General features: G+C 41.1%; 1 protein-coding gene across 2 annotated transcripts in view; it reads left to right on the forward strand.

The window, feature by feature from the left end:
• Positions 1-18,204, forward strand: part of ZBTB49 (zinc finger and BTB domain containing 49) — a 57,974-nt gene that overhangs the window by 664 nt on the left and 39,106 nt on the right. For both annotated transcript variants that reach the window (XM_088130396.1, XM_088130404.1), the window contains exon 2: positions 8,987-9,031. The gene's annotated coding sequence lies outside the window, so the exon portion shown is untranslated. The remainder of the gene's footprint in view (positions 1-8,986; positions 9,032-18,204) is intronic.

Raw genomic sequence — 18,204 nt, forward strand, 5'->3', positions numbered from 1 at the left:
GTAACTAATAAGGCAGCTTAAGGCAGTTTGAACCAGTGTTCCCCCCTTTACCCTCAAGATCTTTTCCCTGCGCTCTCCCCCCTCAAGGTCTTCTGTGTACATGTACTTCAGGCAGTTTCTTCCTAGCGCAAGCAAAATACAGAGGCAAGATAGCGAGAGCCAGGCTAAGAAAATCCCCCCCCCTCATTTCGAAAAAATCACGGTCTAAGGTGGGGTGACCTGCTGAGATTAATTCTCCATCCCCCTGCCCCAGCCAGTAAGCTCCCAAAATTAATTTCTGTATTTCCTTAGCCAAAGTTTAACCTACATTTACTTTACAGGCATATCTCAGAGATACGGCAGGTTTGGTTCCAGACCACTGCAATAAAGTGAATCACACCAATTGTTTGATTTCCCAGTGCATGTAAAAGTTATGTTTACACTATACTGTAGTCTATTAAGTGTGCAATAGCATTATGTCTAAAAAACAATGTGCATACCTTAATTTAAAAAAATTATTGCTAAAAAATGCTAATCATCATCTTCAGTGATCTGCAATCTTTTTGCTGGTGGAGGGTCTTGTAAAAAAACACAGTACTGTATCTGCAAAGCACAATAAAGCAAAGTGCAATAAAACTTTCCCTATTTATTTAACTCCCTTCTTTCCCCCTTCCTCTAAATCTGAAGGCTCAGAAAGAGTTAATACACTCAATATCATTTCTTTTATTCTGCTTTTTGGTGCATCATTCTTATCTTCACCTTGTGGTTGAGCCTATTTTCCATAGTTCCAAGGACTGAAGCTGAAACAAGGTCACCATGGAGTTCATGAATTAATATGATATGATATATTTCAATTATTTACCAGGGATGTGAGATGGAATGATTTGGCTTTGCTTGACCAATTTCAAGAAGGGCTTGAAGTTAGACAAGGCAACCCAGAATATTTGGAAGAGCTGTTCCAACATTGTGTGTTAATTGATAGGCATTTGGAAGAGTTGAGGCATGGAGGAAATAACAAAGGGAGGAGGTTTTACAGCATCTCTTCACTCCAGCCCCCCTCCTGGTGGCCTCCTTAAACTCCAGTGCTGGAGAGCCCATGCAAATAGCAGTAGTCAAGAAATCCTTGTCCTCAGCAAAGGAGCAGGCGAGATCTTGGTTTATATTTCTACTCTGGAGCTCTCAGACATGTAGCCCAAACCCGCACTTCTGAGATTCAAATCACTGAATCAGCTGCTAAATGCCACACCTGTGGAATTGCAGGCCAGCAAATACCCAACTCACTCCAAAGCCACATCTTTGAAAAACTTCACAGGCTCCCCTCCTAAGAGCTCAACAAGGGGGCCCTCAGGCAATTAAGGAGAGCTTGTCTAAGCTGACATTAGGCAAGTGCATTTTACTATTTCTGTCATTCTTTGTTTAAACTCAGGTTTAGAGATACAACTCTTAAAGACTTGGGGCACAGTCAATTTTATGCCATAGTGCCAAAGTTTAATTCACCCATACAGATACAAGAAAAACCTGTGCCTGTGGAAATAATTGGCGAGTAAGTTCTTTGGGCTGCTCCTGTGTTGCAACACACTACAGCTTTGTAACTGACAATAAATAGAATTCTTACTGTTCTTTGTTACTGCTTCCTTTCAAGTTCTTATTGTGTGGTATATTGATTGGCTACGAATACATAATCCAGATTTGCACTGAGAGCAAGGAACACTTTCTTTTCCCTCCCCTCCTCACCCCCAATATCAACAGCCTGTTTGCTAGCTTTCCATCCTTATCCTTTGTCCTTTTCTGCTCAGCCCTCTGACTCTCCTGCCTTGCCAGAAAAATACATAGACTTTGCTGATATGTTTTGGGAGGAGGAAACAACTGCATTGTTTCTTTATTGGGCATATATGCCATCAACTTGAAACTGGGAGCCCAGATCCCAGCTAAGAGACAATATCCTTTGACTCCTCAAGAATTAGTCATTTTGATGGACTTTCTGGATTCCAATTTGAGGAAAAGTTTTATTTGCCCTTCTAAATCTCCATTGCCTGAATCAACATGTTTCATGCCCAAAATTCTTTGAGGGTTGTGCATCACTATAGAATCAGTGATGTACAACCTCAGTGTGACCATTAGGGATCACTACCCATTGCCTCTTGTTTCAGGTTTTCTCCAGATTCATGAAAGAAATAGTTTCTGATATGTGGTGTCCTTGGGGTTCTCTGAGCTTGCTTGTTTTCTTGCAAATGTTTCAGTTACCTGGCTAGGTAATATCTTCAGTGCTAGAATGGAGTGGGCTTTGTTCTCTGTTTATATACAGTGGCTTGCCCTGCCAGTGTTGGCATGTGTGTGTGTGTGTTCTCTCCTGGTAGTTCTTTGATTAGGGTATTGTTTACTGCTTGATTGTCTGGTGATAATCTTGGTATTAATCTCTGCTTATCTGTGTGATGATTGCTGGTGAGGAGGTATTCTGGTCTTTTGTTTCCTTTTTATTGCCTCTTTTGAATAGTGTGTACATCTGTGTGCCTGTTGATGGCTGCCTTGTCTGAATACCAAGCTTCCAGGAATTCCCTCGCATTTTTGGATTTAGCTTGGTCTAAGATGCTGACATTTTCCCAGTTGAAACTATGGTTAAGTCTGTCCATGTGTTGTGAGATTAAGCAGTTTTCATTGTGTCTTCTGACTGCTAGTTGGTGTTCATGGATATGCTCTCTCTCTCTTTCTCTCTCTGTCTCTCTCTCTCTCTCTCTCTCTCACACACACACACACACACACTGGCAGGGCAAGCCACTATATAAACAGAGAACAAACCCCACTCCCTTCTAGCACCGAAGATGTTACCTAGCCAGGTAACGAAATGTTTGCAAGAAAACAGCCAAGCTCAGAGAACCCCAAGGACTCCACAGTTCAACCCTGAGCTACACATATTATCTTCTATTAATTTCTGATATTTTGGACAAATATATAATGAACAGAGAAGATGAACCAAATATTAGAACAGTGCATAAGGTGCTGTGCCTCTTATCATCAGGATAATTAGATTGTTGCCTCTTGCAGAATTTTCCTATAAATAACTTGGTGCATTTCCACATATTCATGTCTCCCTATAGTTTCCACTTCCATATCTTGCCCTCCAGAACTCCAGCATCCGCACTTTGTGCCTGAGACTTCCCGCAGGAGAGATAGGCTGTTCAGTAAAGGAAGAGCTAGGTTTGGCAATGGCTGCCTACAAACAGGAGGGTGCCAAAATTGCAGTGGGGGAATTTGATATGGCTTAACTAGGTTTCTGCCTTCTATCCTGAAAACTGGAGTCAAGTTTATTGGCCCCTTCCCCATTATCCAACAAATTAACCTAGTGGCCTTTTTCCTGAAATTACCTGCTTTCGTAATGGCCCATCTCATCTTCTATTGGTTGCTGGCCCTTGCGTTCTGTAATGGGCTGTGAGAATAACCTTGGGAGATAGGAGGAAGAGCAGCAGCCTAGAAAATGGTCTGATAAGGGAAATCTGAGTCCAAAGCAGCAATGAGGGCCTGGGAAGCATCTCAGAAGGGACCCTCCCTCGTCCTCTGGAATGTAAAGGCAGGGGAGGGGGGAAGCGCTTTCAGACTTGCAAGATTCTGTTACTGTAGCCTTACAATAAAGGTAGTGTTAGTGCTCATGGTTTTGGTTTATTTATTTATTTCATCATACTTATATGTAGTTGCCTATCTCACAAAACGTGACTCTGGGTGGCATACAATAAAAAACAAACCATAAAATGAACGATATTAAAAAACATTCCACAATTAAAAGCATCAGTATTATTATTAAAAGTCTAAGGAGAACATTCAATATTACAGGCAATGTAGGCTCCTCATTAGTTCACACCATTTCCTTGAGATCCCCAAACCTGTTGACACAACCACATTTTCAGGGAGTTGCGGAAGGATATCAAGGATGGGGCCAGTCTCACCTCTGGGGGAATGATATTCCACTGGATGGGTACCATGGCACACTGATGGCTGATGCCACACCCAAATCTCTGCTGGACACATTTCCCAAAGGGTCACCATCACCCCATTTTCTGGGCCCAGCCAGGTGTCAGCAGTACATGCCAAGTCAGCCCTCTCATCCATGATTAAATCACAAATGAAGAAGGCCTTATTACAGGTTATTACTAATCTGACATTTAGTAGCAGCAGCTGAAAGCCAGGGTCTCTGAAGGTCTGCTGACTGGACACTGGGGTTCAGGGAGCTGGAATGCAAAACCAGTATCAGATGCCAGACTCTCCTTCCCTGAGAATGGCCCACTCCCAGTCTCTGGCCATGATTCTCTGATCTGAACTACCTCAAAGGGGTGACTCATTCTAATGCTGTTCTTCCATGTTTCTCCTCCCATTCTGTTGGATGGAGAAGAGTATGAATGTATTCTGAACTCTAGATGCAGGAGAAACTATTGGAATGTTTGATTCACTGGAAGGGCTACTCTGAATCTGAGAAATCGTGGGGAAGCATGACAGATGTCTGAGAGCCTTATAATGCCTTAAACACACGTTTCATTTAAAAGTTCATGCGAGTCCTGTCCCTGTGATCTGCCAGCATTGCCAATAGACAATAAGCCCCAGGATGGAGAGGACTCTCTGCTTCCCACCATAATGAATTCTGCAGAGTAAGACTTTGTGTAGCAGGAAATACTTGGTTGGTGTGTTGGTGATGGTGGGAAACATTCCAGTTTCATCACCTTTTGAACTGCAGGACTTGTCTAGTGACCTTGCAGAGCTGCCAAGTGAGGGTTGGAGGGAATGAGTTTGTGGTTCTTCCTGTAACACTCTTCCAGGGTGTTCTTTACCTGTGGGAGAGGAGACTGAGGTGGTGTAGAGCAATGGTGTCAAACTCAAATAGAAACGGGGCCACTAAACCGCAACTAAGGATCCCTCTGGGCTGCATATTAACTTAGAAAACCACATATGTTTACATAAGTCTTTTTTTTATTAATACAGCAACACATTCAAATCAGATAGGAACCAGATATAACTAATACATAAAGAAATTTTATTATTACAAATTTGATTTAAATATTTGTGTGTGTGTGTGTATAAATATTATTTTTATTTATTTAATTTATTTAGCAAATTTATTCACTGCTCATCTCACTATACTAGTGACACTAGGTGGCTTACACATAAAAAATGATAAAATAGTAAAAGATCTTTACAAAATAAATATATATATATACACACACACACACACACACACACACATATACACTGTAAGAGTTGCGCATTCAACACTGAATAAAGACTCCGTGAGACGCAGGCTCTTACGAACGCAATTTACCCAGGTGTAATGCATGTGGTTACAAACAAAGCCAGGGTTGGCTTGGCACAGGCTACATAGCATTTTATAGTCTCCCCGTTTCTTGCGCTTAGCAAGTCCCGCCTGCTGCCTGCCCCTGCCCGCCTTTGCCCATCCTTGGCTCTCCCCGCCCCGGGCTGATGGCAGGTTCAGCCAGGGTCCTTTGTTTTCGGCTGCTTTGTTTGCGTGGCAGGTCCGTGAGGCTGACTCACGATTGCTCTTGATGGGCGGTTGAGCGCGTCTTGAGCTGCGGAGTTTTTGTCTTCATTGTTGGCTGCTGGCCTGCGGTGGTTGGGGGAAGTCCCGCTTGTTACAAAGTAATTGATTCCTGCTGCGGGTTGATTGCCGCCACCTGTCAGCAGTTTACTTGCCATTTGCGCTTCCTCTTTCGATCGCCTGCACCTGAGGCAAGGAAACTGACTAGGCGCGTTTGAAATTAGCTAGGCAGAATGGCGGCTAGCTTGAGTGGCGTGTGCCGTGTGCCGTGCCAGGCTGAACCTGACATATACAGGGTTAAAAGACGAGGGAAGCATCATCAAACCATCAACCACCCCCAGTGCTGCGAGTCCCCATTAGATCCCTGTGCTGGGTGGCAGAGCCAGGTCTTCATGCTCTTCTGGAGCGCCAGGAGGGTGGGGGCCAACCTCGTCTCAAGGGGCAAGATGTTCCACAGGGTGGGGGCGACGGCAGAAAAGGCTCTCCTCTTCAACCCCACCAGTCAGAATTCTTTAGCCAATGGCTAAATAATATATAGCTGTGTGTATACAGTATATTTATACATATATACATGTGTATATACATACATACATACATACACACACACACAGTGGTGAACGCTTTTGAATTTTCACTATTTCTGTATAAATATGACTTAAATATGGTATGTTCTCCAGATACATCCTAAAACTATATACAGGTGGTCCTCATTTAATAACCACTCGTTCAGCGACCATTCAAACTTATGTCACTGCATGAGTGGTAGTTACAACCAATCTTTGTACTTATGGCTGTCACGACATCCCACGGTCATGGGATTCCAATTTGTAACCTTCCCTGCCAGCTTCTGACAAGCAAAGTCAGTGGGGAAGCTGGCAGGAAGTTGCAAGTTGCAGTCATATGAGGTCCTTGCTTAACAACCCACATGGTCCTCGCTTAACATCAGTAACCGGGACTGCCAGAATTGCCATTGCTAAGTGGCATGATCACATGGTTTTTCGACTTACTACTGCATTGCTTAGCAATGGAGTTTCCAGTCCCAGTTAGCATTGTTAACTGAGGACTATCTGTAAAGAGAACCCAACTAAACAAATGAGTCAATTTTCTTCACACACCCCTCGCCGAGTGGAGAGATTGGAGAGGAAGGGATTACAAGAGAGTAAGCAGGCACACAATAAGGAATACACATCAAAAACAATGTGCTGCTGCTGGCACACAAACAGCCTGGTGTATTCCTCATTGTGTGCCTGCTTACTCTCTTGTAATCCCTTCCTCTCCAATCTTTCTGCTCGGCGAGGGGGGAGTGAAGGAAAAAAACAAGCAATTTCTATTGGCAATCTCTCCTGTGCCTGACCCATTCCCAGATAGCCTTTCCAGGTCAGCTACTTCGGCCATCACTATGGTTTATGCTCCTTAAATAATGTCAACTTGCTCAACATGGCAACCACCTGTACATTTATCAGGACTTCAGAGAAACACGATGTTTTGTCGGCTTTAAACTTTAATCTCTACAATCTCAGCTACTCCAAAACTGCCACCTGAGTTTTGAACTTTCATTGCACTGTTATCAGAAAGTTGAAATGATATTTTGGTATTTTTTGCATTATATTGATGACCTGTAAGTTGGTGTCCCTTAATGTCCTTAACTAATTGCTTGCTGTAATGAAGTGCATTTAGACTTCCAAAGTTCTGTTGCTTTGGCTTTACAACAAAAATAGTACTTGACTTACATGGCATTGGTTTCCTAGCCTCATCTACTTTGAAGGACTGATACTTTTACCACAATTGTCACTAGCACATGAACCCAATATAGGCACCAAGAGAAGAGGAGACTGCTTCTGCTGCTTTCTCCATGAAATTGCACTGTTAGTCAGAAGGCATCAGGTTAATGTTGGGCTGGTATAATACCTCATGTTAGGCCAACATGGGGTCCTTCAAGGGGAATACTTCAACCGCTTTAGTGGGGGGAACATATAACAACTCAAAAGGTTTCCTCTGAATTAAGCTCAACTCCTGCTAGACATGTCTCTGCAGTTTTCTTGGCAAGAATGTGAAAATCAGTGCCTTCTTTCAATCTAGCCTATAGCTCTGTGATTTCCTGGTGGTCTCCCCTCCAAGGACTTAGTGCCTAGCTTTGCAAGACCAGCTTTTGGAGATCAATCAACAGTGTCTCTGCTGTAGTACTGTTTTGTGGTATTTTTATTGGTGGGGGAAGCTTTTAGTTTAAATGGGAAGTATTTATTCCTACTACTGTTCCAGTTCTCCGACTATGAAATGCAGAGTCCTTGACTTTGCAGGACTGGTGATTCCAGCAACTGCTTCTGCATTAAAGACCTTTGCCCAGAAGTGGGGTCAAAAAGGTGATCGTGTTTGTGACCCTGTGTAGTCATGGTCACCTTTTGCCTTCTTTAACACACTCCCCCTGGGGATGCCCCTGGCTGTCATATTGGGAACCCAGGCCCAGCAGGTTTGCAAAAGCACTTAAATGCCACCTGTTTTGGTCCAGCTTTCTTCTCAGCAGCTGGGCAAAAGGACTTTCTTGAGGGAGAGGAGGGCATCAGCCAGAAGCAGATATCCACCAGGGAGCAATGAAAGGGCCTTGCCAAGAGGACCGCTGGGGTGAAACCCTTGATCTCTGATATCTTCAAATGCCTTTGGTCTTTGAATGCCTCCTTTGATATCTGCAGCCTTTCTTTCTATGGAACCCAAAGCATCCCCCGCTTGTCTTTGAGGGAAGGAATGCCCAACACCCCCAGTTGCCGATTTTTCTGCTCCTGCAAGGGCCACAGTACCCATGCCTTTGCAATCAAGAAGGCTTTCTTTTAAGAAGGTGCCTATAAAGAAGATGCTGCCAGGAAAAATGTCACTTCAGTCAGAGCTATTGGTGATTAGGCCACCTGCGTAATCTATTGTATATCATTCAAACAGAGATTCCTTTGAATTGTTTCCCTTGTACTGAAAAAGCAATCTGAACTTTTATTTGGACTCTTGATTACAGGAAATAAAAAGGAAAAAATAATGCAGTCATTTTTCGGGAGCAATTAATTCACAGTGTTAATTATATGTATTTGTTATAATAAAAGGGACATTGTGAATAAAGCTATTTGCCTACAATGTAGGTAATGTGGGAAGAGTTGGAATAATGATGTTGATCTTAAACCTCAACCAATACAACTCCTGATATTCCCTCTTGACTGAGTTGTTCCCGCCCCACCCACTGCTTTTAGGAACACAAACTTACAACCTAGCTGAGTTTCATTGGATGCCACCATTGCAAACAACATTAGGATATCCTACATCACCCCTCAGTGATATATAGGTGGGGATCAGTTGACTTAATAGAAAGTTACTGCTTGGCTAGATCTGCTCTCACATACCCACACACAATCTTTGTTTTATTTTATTGTTCAGTTAGTGTAACATCAGATTAATGAATGATAAATTGATTGTTTTAATACTTTTCATTTTCAGTCTGAGAGGTGAGGCTGTATGGAAATCCCAACACTGAGATTGAAGGTAAGATGTTGACTAGTCATGATAAGTTATTGTTTCACAAGCCATCATTGGGTTGATACACACATTATACTTAGCCATAGACCCAGCTTACAAGCAACAGTGTTTGGGTTCACCCAATGTACCACCAGCATGGGCATGGAAGAGATTACCCTGTAAAAAGGGTGGAGGACCCACATGGCCAACAGGATGAGGTGCAGGATGGAGGAGTCGGAAAGTGGGATGAGTGTAACCAAAATTAATTACATACAGTTAGAGTTCCTATTTTTAATACAATTATTTAATATGCCTGCACCTTATGGGAGACCCCATGATAACATTTTCAGTTTTCTTCATCTTCACATTTCAGCTGATTTTTTTAAAAAAACTGGTCTATGTGGTGCTTTGGGACTGAAGGGAAAAAGCACTTTGAGCATGTTGAATGTGTGCAGAGCAAAAAAATCCTAACCTCATAAACAGAGAATTTCAAATGCCTCTCATGTGTATGTACAGAAGTAATTCCTGCCTTCTGCTGCAGAGTCCTCCTTGCTGTCCTCCCTCCCCCGTGACTGGCTGGTGGGTCTCTGTTCTTGCCATGGATAACCAGGGATCGCACAGGGATTCCTTGGGGTGGGAAGCCAGTTCTCTCCTCCCTATGAGACCCCTCTGCTCTCATAGGATCATAGTTGTGATCCTCCTCCCACAAGAAAGGTCCCTGGTGGGATCTGGACCCCCTGGGGAGGATTGCAGGCAGCCTGCAGGAGGAGAGCGATGCGCTCTAATTCTGCATGATCTGTGAGGATTTGACATACTCAGCTAAGTAATCAAGGTTAAGCAATATCCATGAATGTCAGTAATTGTTCCTTGTGATAACAACCAAAGAAACGAGCTCTGACCTAATAAATACTGTATTGCTTTAACACAGTGCATTGACCTCTAGTGGACTGACAGATTTCTACCCTGGTCCAGTAGTTGGGAAGTCCTGAAGCAGGCAGAATCAGCCCAGAGAAATATAGGCCAGGCTTCTATTATGTGGAATAATACACCAGGGGTAACCTGGTACAAGATTTGAAACCAGACAAGAAGACAAATTCTCCTGAAGTAGGCTGGAGGAATGGGGAGCAGCACTTGCCTTGAAGTGACCCCTTGCTCAATTGGCAAGACTTCTTGTAGAAACATGGCTGTGTACCCTGGAGGGAAAGACCCAACCTGGCTCAACACATGCCTTGAGCTGCAGGGGACTGAAGTCTATTCCATATCAGGCTGCATTGAAGAGGGGCTTCTAGAGGCTGGAAACAACTGTAGTTGTCCATCTGTCATTCATAGACATGGTCCAATCTAGTTGCAAGCAAAGGCAAGTACTAAATGAATGCCTTCCTTGGGTATTTTCAAGCTGCTACACTGAAAATGTCAGTGTACAGTATTATGAAGTGTCTAACAGCCAAGTGTCCAACAGCTTTCTGTTTTTTACTATGGTTTTTGCAAAACTGGTTACAGCTTAACTTTAGGCATATTGGAGTGGGGGAGGGGGCTTACAGACAGTTGCACCTGTTACTTGGTCTTGCTCAGAGAATTGTCTGGTGGTGGCAGCTCCCCAGTCCTTACACCTGGGATGGGGGGTTGGGGGTAGAGGTTGTCCCTGTATCCTTAGGCCCTTGAGAGTTTCTTCTTTCTGGTCTCCCCAGGCAAATAGTGATTCAGTAGCAATTCAGTTGCCATGCAGAACAACCAGTTTTTTTTCCTACTTCTGGTGCTGTTACAAGGACAGATGATTGCATATCACCTTGGTAACATGACTCAACCAGATGGTAACACAGAAAAAGCCATGCTTTGACCAATCAATCAATGACAATCATTTGTGCTCTGTAGCTAGTCTGCTCCAAGAGAAATGTGGTTCCACATCTTTGTGTGGTTATGATGCAGTTATTGTGTCATGGAAAGAAGTGATGATCCTAAATGGGAGACAAACAGTTAATAGTACTTTACTAATATCTCAGAATTCACACTGTCTTATTTGATGTGCATTCTTCTTCTTTAAATTAACACCAAACTCTTGAGAGCCAGGAACATAATCAGCATACCATCTGTTGAAATGCAACCAGATGCTACAGTCCAGTGTGTTTGACATTGAACAACCAGTTGAGTTCAAGTGAGAATTCTCATGTGTATATTAAATTACTTCGCAACCCCAAATTGACCCTTTAAGGAGAGGACATGGATAATGGTGTGTTTGATGCAAGGAATGCACTAGCTATAAGCAGGTATGCATTTGAACAGGATGAGAAGAGGCAGAAGGGCTAATCAGCAAGAAAGCAAAGGAAAGTATGCTTGGGAATCCAAATGGAAAACTGAAAAGGGGAGATAGTGTGTTATTACATCCTGGCCCACACACCGTGTTTACAGATTACTCTGAAATAAGAAAAATATAAAGTGTCCAGCTGGTAGTTCTGACTAAAGTTGTTTTTGCCCCTAATTGGAAAAATATAGAGTAAGGCTATCAAAAAGAAAACTCTGTTTTTATGCATAAATAGATTTCTGCAATTACAGAATTTTGTTCATGCTATATTATATTTTTTGTTGTAGTGTGTCCACTCAGTATCACTTCTCCCTGAATGAGTCAATTGACTCCCACTGTTGAGAGTCTTAAGGCTGCAGTGTTGTGTATAAGCCTCCCTGAAAGTGCCTCTTAAACACAGTGAGATTATCCATAAGATTTCATTCATTCATTCATTCATTCATTCATTCATTCATTCATTCATTCATTCATTCATTCATTCATTCATTCCATCTTTTAATAATGTAGTAATAACTTCTTAAATTTATATGCCACCCGACTCCCAGCAGGTTTTTAAGACACTGAGGCACTTTGGTTTGTTTATGCTTTATTTGGATTGATGTGACAGCCCTATATTTGAATCTCTTACACGTTCTTAGCAGCAGAGACCTTTCTGGATGGGATGAATCATGTTTGTTTCTCAGGTGACTTTCTTTGTTAGATTTCTATCCTCCTCTTCCTCCAAAAACTCAAAACTGCTTGATTGTGAATTTCCCTTTATTCCCCCCCAAAAGATGGATCATAATTCAAAACAATTTTTATTTCTATTTATTAGAGAGGATAATTGAAAATAGGAAATTTCTGCCCACAAGTAGATGCATAGCAATTTTGTGGCATTTCTTTTTCACAGTACTTTTCACAATATAGCTATTGAGCCATATATTCAAATTCCCTCTATTCTGAAATCCATAGGGAGAGCCAATGTGAGGTAAAGGACATAGTTTGGGGCAGGATTATTCACTTTAAAGGCATTTCTGTGCAGAAAATGGCATTTTTTGTGATGTTGATTTTAGGGCAACATTATACGTTTGCTATAAATTCCAATTTATGCAAATACTGGAGCGTGAGGCCACTGAGTTTGGGCCTATGAAGAATGCCCATGTGTATACCCATACGGTGAAAAGCTTTTTTTAAGAACAATTAGCACACTTTAGTTTCCTCATATTATTTATTGCATTGTTAAATCTCCTTCAGCAAAAACCACTGTAATCAAATATTATGCCTGAACTTAGCCAAAAAGCTGAAAAGCCTTTAAACACAGTACAAATACAATAAAGAATAAACATATTTTATAATATGAAATAAAAATTCCAAATATAATGAAATAGTGCATGCAATAAAGCAACAACATTACACAAAACCAAAGCTACAGAAAGAACAGTTGTGTTGAAAAGGCACTTCCTCTTGTCTGCACCCCTTATGTTACTGTGTGGGATAACCTGATGAAGATTTTCATGTCTGGGTAAGATATTATGGGAGGAGACAACCCTCCAGCTAACTTGCCTCCAAGATGTTTTGGGCCTGATGGCTTCATAGCAGCCCTTGGAAGTGGGCCTGCAAAGGGAGTGGCAGGCCATCTTGTTATAATATGCTCCCTTCAGCCAGATCCAGTCAACAATATTAGCTACTCTGTTTTAAATTAAATGAAGCTTCCAGTTTTCCAAAGCAGCTTCATATATAGTGCTTTGCAAGAATCCAACCTGGAAGTTACCAGAGCATGAATAACCACTGCAAGGCTGTGTCTGTCCAGGCAAGATTGTATCAGGTAGATCAAAATGAGCTGATAAAGAGCAGCCTGGACACTGTTGCCATGAGGCTCCAGTGATTATGATGAGCCCATGAATATCTCAGATATGTAACTAGACCTTTGAGAGAGATGCAGCCCCCTCCAGAACTTAATTAAGCAGATGGAGTACCTAGAACCAGTATGTTTGCCTTGATCTGTGCCCATTAATGGGTGCCTCAGTGCTGTTTTATCTCCTATATTTTTAACATCTACATAAAAACACTGAAAGATTACCTGGGAGCGTGGTCTGGAGTGATATCAATATACACTCAACTCTCAACTCAACTCTGTCTCCTTTTCAACTATAATAGAAGGGTGACAGTTGATGTATTTGTACTAGTGCCTGAGCAAGATAACAGACGTGATTATTAGCCCCCATCACATCCATTATCTTGCTCAGGCACTGGTACAAATACATCAACTGTCACCCTTCTATTATAGTTGAAAAGGAGACAGAGTTGAGTTGAGAGTTGAGTGTATATTGATATCACTCCAGACCACGCTCCCAGGTAATCTTTCAGTGTTTTTATGTAGATGTTAAAAATATAGGAGATAAAACAGCACTGAGGCACCCATTAATGGGCACAGATCAAGAATTCCCAACATCACTTTTTGAAATCAGCCATTTAAGTGGGCGGAGAACCACTGTAAAATAGTACTCCCAGAAGGATGTCATGATCTATAGTATTGAAAGCTGCTGACTTCCCTCCAAGTTTAATTTACTTGCATAACATTGAAGAGAACCAACAGGCCTCTTGCCTGTCTCTCAACAAACACAGGGCATCTAAGAAGTTTCTGTTCCAACATCTGGCCTGAAACCAGGTTGAAATGGAACTAGACATTCATTTTCATCGAAGGTTGCCAGAAGTTGATCGGCAACCACTCTCAATCATTCTGAACAGACAGGGAATGTTAGCTACTGATTGTTGTTTCCATGTACTGGGTCCATTTCAGGTTTCTTGAGAAAGTCTGAACATGGCTTCTTTTAAAAAGTATGGAACACTGCCCCATAAGGAGGATTTCACAACCTTCTTGACTTAGGTAGACCCATTCCCAAAAGGAGCAGAACTCCAGCATTCAAGAGGTTGGTTGCACATGTCCAAGTATTCTATCTGCATCCTTGTATCTATTCAACATAACTGGACTAGACAGTGCTCTCAATATTTCTACTACTGTACTAGAATTGTGCAGTCCAAGTCATGAAAGATCTGGGCAGCTTTCATCTTCAGCATGCTTTGCAAAAGGGTGCACCTGAAGGTGCAGCCATCTCCCTTATGGGCCAGATTGTAGTAGGCCCCTCACCACCCAGAAAAGTTCAGTTGGTGACACACTGAGAAGAAAATGTAGTGGAGACAGAAAACTTTCTTTACTGGCATGGAATAGACTTGATAATTAACATTCATCCATGATGAATTAGATTTTCCAGCAATATGATTTCTTACTCTAGTTATATTATCAATTGGAAAAAGTCTCATTTGGTGCCTTTGGGATCTACTTTATCTATAGCTGCTGCAAGAAATTGGGATTTATAATCTATAGAATACCTGGCTAATAATGTCTAATGAAGTATCTATACATTTATGTCTAAATGTATCAACTTTATTAAGTTATTAAGTATTATTAAGTATTTATTAAGTTAAATCAACTTCATTAGACATTATTCAATGCTTAAAACTTCTACTGAGTCTCTGAGGCAAGATTATTGTACTTAAAATGGGTATTACATAGAGAAAAATATGTATTTTAAGAGGGATTCTAATGTTAAATACTTAAATAGACAAATTAATGAAAACATTTTTATGGTAAGCCAAAACCCCTTAAATATATTTGGCCAAATATTTGGTTTTGTTTAAACTTCTAGACTCTGTGAAATGAAAACTTTTCTCAATATTGCCTTCTTTGGGCCTATTTAAAGAGTAAGCATGTAACCCCTCAGAAGTCTTGGCGAGTGTTAGGGTCCAAGTATAGTAAACAGGAATCTTTGTTTCCAACCTTGAAACAAAGCTGCAAGACACATTTGGTCATTAATATGTAACCGGCTAAGTTTTGATCCAGAATACATGAGAAACTGACACTGAGGAATAATCCAAATACAAAGGTTGCAGGAAAAATGTTCTACCAGAATGTCTGGGCCAAAGAAATTACTTTAAAATCTTTAAATTTTATTTTTATTTTAAATTTATTTTTATTGTTTTTTTAAAAAAAATATAATTTTTTAGATTAAAAAATTTTAAAAATTTAAAAATAATTTAAAATTTAATTTAAAATTTAAAAATTTATTTTATTAAAAATACAAATTTAAAATACCTTAAAACAATTATAATTGTTTTAAAAACAACCCTCTGCTCTAGACTATACCAAAGGGCTGTATGATGTCCACAAAGAAAGTCAGCATGCTTAGGAACTACTGTATCAACAAGCCAGGACATCTTCATATTGCACTGGGTGGCCTGGGCATTCATAGGAGCTCCAGTCAGCCCAGCTAAACATGCTTTGGAACCCATTAGGATCCATTAGATTCTGGGAAGGGGCATTTTATTAGGTCCCTCACCCTCGCAGAGAGGGGAGGCACTAATGTATGGACCTGTAATGGAATGTGGCAATGACCTTGGAAGACCAGCGGGGGGGAGGAAGAGATGCTACCTAGGGAATGATCAGATAAAAGAGAAAGGAGTCTGCAACAGAGTAATGGCCAGAAAAAGAAACTTAGGAAGGACTTGCCGTAACTACTCAGGTGGTAAATAGGGAGGGCAAGAGATTTGTACTTTCAGACTTGCAAGATTCTGTTAACATAGCCTTACAATAAAGTAGAATTAGCTTGTCTGGTCGTGTTTCCTGTCTGGTCTGCCTGGGAAGGCTGACAAAACCTCAGCAGGAAATGACCTGATCCAGACAAGGGGAACAGTTGTTAAATCCCTAATACCTTGGATTGAGCTGATGCAGTGTTGTGATAACCCTGTGACTATCATGGTAACATGAAGGCCTCAGCTGCCATGGTTCCAGTGGTCTCAGTATGTACATTTGGAGCCTCCCAGGACAACCAGCCTGGCCATGTCCAAGACTGCCTTAGTTCAGGTAGGGAGACTTAGGATAGAGTCCTTACTCTGTCTGGATTGTCCAACCCTAACAGAACAGAAAGCCTGGGAGAGGTGGAACCCTTATAGACAGCAACATTCTCTCTCTGTGTTGGTTCTTATATGGTAGGCCCATCTCTCCCTCCATGTGCCTACTTGCCCGTTAGCTACATCTTCATATCAGCACAACTGGAGGCAACCTGGTACAGCTGGATCCATGCTTATAGTTTGCAGCAAACTCAACAAAACTGTTCTGTTTTTCAGAGGGTTTTGCAATTCATTCTTTTCTATTGCTCGTGTAAGATGACACCCTGCCATTATCCTTCTCAGCCTGTCTGTTCACAGTTGATCTCAGGCCAGTTTGTTCATCATAATTTGTTTTCAAAGAGACTTGTAAGCTGGAGAGCAGAAGCTGGGACTGTCTACAGCAGCAATGAAAAGAAAAACAGAAATTGCAGAGGGAAGAAATGAAGTAAAAAGTTGTTTTCTTAATGTGATTTTATTTATATCTGTTAATTTTCTAGTGAAGAGAGGCAGTGCTTGTGACTGTAACAGGTAGACTGAGGCTGACCATGAAATCAAGTAATTGAAAAGTTGTATGATTTGTCACTAATTTGACTACATAGGAATTTATTTATTTTTGGTGTACATGAAAAAAATCTTCCCATAGTACAAAATGCATTCCCTGAACTGAAAGTTTTTTGTTATATATAGCAAACTCATTAATATAGGATCATCTTCAGTTTCCCAGCAGAACTTCATTATGATTTAATGAAGCTTTTACACTGTAATGTTGTATTTATTTCATATTTAAACTTTAAGTTCCCTCAAATAAAACTGCATTTCTAATTTTTTGCATGGTTATTATCCAAACAAATACAACTTTCAATTACCCATAATCTGCCTAATCTTTAATAAAACACTTAATTACTTGATTTTGTGCTTTGCTATGCTTTATCTCCCCCCGCCCCTGCTGAAAACAGATGATCCTCTTTGATCTAATTCTCTCTTCTTATCAGAACTTCTGTGTCTCCTTTGGTTTATATGTGATTATTTGAGGATTCAGAGAATCAGTCATGCATTTTTTCCTTTACGATGCAGCAGTATTCTCTAACAAGGAAACCAGAGAATAAATATTAAACTTATTCATGGTATGTTTTAAAAGGCTGTATTGTTCTGAATGCTGAGCTGTCGTCAAAGGTTACCAGATCTCACAATCAATATATTCAGCAATTGTTTCTCCCAGTTAAGCTTCCAGGGGGGAAAAATCCTCACTCAGAGAAAACAGATCTAACTTTCTTTTCCGGTCTGTTGGCCAAAGAAAGCATATTGAATTTCCCATCCGTACTTTAAGAGGAAGTGATACTTTATATGCAAGTTTAAATTCTGCTGGGTCAGAAAACATTCATTGTGAAGATTTGTTCCTTGCATTTGTTAAATACAGGGGGGCAAAAAAGTATTTAGTCAGCCACCAATTGTGCAAGTTCTCCCACTTAAAAAGATGAGAGAGGCCTGTAATTTTCATCATAGGTATACCTCAACTATGAGAGACAAAATGGAGGAAAAAATCCAGAAAATCACATTGTCTGATTTTTAAAGAATTTATTTGCAAATCATGGTGGAAAATAAGTATTTGGTCAATATCAAAAGTTCATCTCAATACTTTGTTATATATCCTTTGTTGGCAATGACAGAGATCAAACGTTTTCTGTAAGTCTTCACAAGGTTTTCACACACTGTTGCTGGTATTTTGGCCCATTCCTCCATGCAGATCTCCTCTAGAGCAGTGATGTTTTGGGGCTGTAGCTGGGCAACACAGACTTTCAACTCCCTCCAAAGGTTTTCCATGGGGTTGAGATCTGGAGACTGGCTAGGCCACTCCAGGACCTTGAAATGCTTCTTACGAAGCCACTCCTTCGTTGCCCGGGTGGTGTGTTTGGGATCATTGTCATGCTGAAAGACCCAGCCACGTTTCATCTTCAGTGCCCTTGCTGATGGAAGG

This window comes from Python bivittatus, unplaced genomic scaffold, assembly GCF_059951505.1.
Source record: "Python bivittatus isolate LINGU-HERP-01145 unplaced genomic scaffold, Pbiv_v1 ctg000070_np1212, whole genome shotgun sequence".
Lineage (NCBI taxonomy): Eukaryota > Metazoa > Chordata > Lepidosauria > Squamata > Pythonidae > Python > Python bivittatus.